Raw genomic sequence first — 1,151 nt, forward strand, 5'->3', positions numbered from 1 at the left:
ACTAGCAAACACTTGAACTCGAAAATCAACCTGATTAGTTACCATTGCATTAACTATTGCTTCCTCTCAACAAAGGCAAAGCATGCCGACAGGAGACCTTTTGATCCATATCTAGGTCGGATGCAAAAAAAAAAAAAAAAAAAATAATATTAATAATAAATTAAAACTATAACAATGTAAATAACAATTAAAATAAATAAATAAATGCATTGGTATAGTTGAATAACAAACAAACAGGTAAATAGTAAATGATAATAAATTGACATATAACTAATAATAAATGAAAATCAGACAGACAAATTATAACAAAACAAAAACAAATAATATAACATAAATTATAATAATTATAGCATCTTACTTAGGTATTTATCTAAATGATTCTTAAAGCTTCGAACTGAACTACATTGCACTACCTGTGCAGGAAGTTTATTCCATTCATTAACTACACGGTTGGCAAAGTTGTTTCTACCTACTTCCAAATTGAATTTATTTCCGGACAGTTTGAGACCATTGTTTCTTGTCTGATTCTCATTCAATGTGAAAATTTGGTCACTTTTGATGTTGTCAATTCCCTTTAAAATCTTAAAGACCTGTATCAAGTCACCTCTGAGTCTACGCTTTTTTAGGGAAAACAGATTCATGTGCTTAAGACGATTTTCGTATGATTTATTTTTGATATTTGGAATCAGTTTTGTGGCTCGCCGTTGTACTTTTTCCAGTCTGTCAATGTCTTTAATGAGATTCGGTGACCATACGGAAACAGCATATTCCAAATGTGGACGAACTAACGATTTATATAGCTTGTTAATGAGTGATGGACTTTTGAAATCAAAAGATCGCGCAATCAATCCCAGAATCTTATTTGCTTTCTCAGAGGCTGAAATACACTGCTTGGATGATTTGAGGTCGTTACTGATAATTACGCCGAGATCTTTTTCACTATCCACTTTTGTTAACGAATTTCCAAATAACTTGTAATCGTACTTGCTGTTATTTTTACCTATGTGCATTACCTTGCATTTACTTGTGTTAAATTTCATTAGCCACTTTTCAGACCATTGCTGTAATTTATCTCTCTTCCTTTATTACTAGAACTCTCTTCAGCCCTATGCATAATTGTAATATGTAAACCACTACACTGTTCATAACTC

This window comes from Oratosquilla oratoria, chromosome 32, assembly GCF_046742065.1.
Source record: "Oratosquilla oratoria isolate Oo_2021 chromosome 32, ASM4674206v1, whole genome shotgun sequence".
Lineage (NCBI taxonomy): Eukaryota > Metazoa > Arthropoda > Malacostraca > Stomatopoda > Squillidae > Oratosquilla > Oratosquilla oratoria.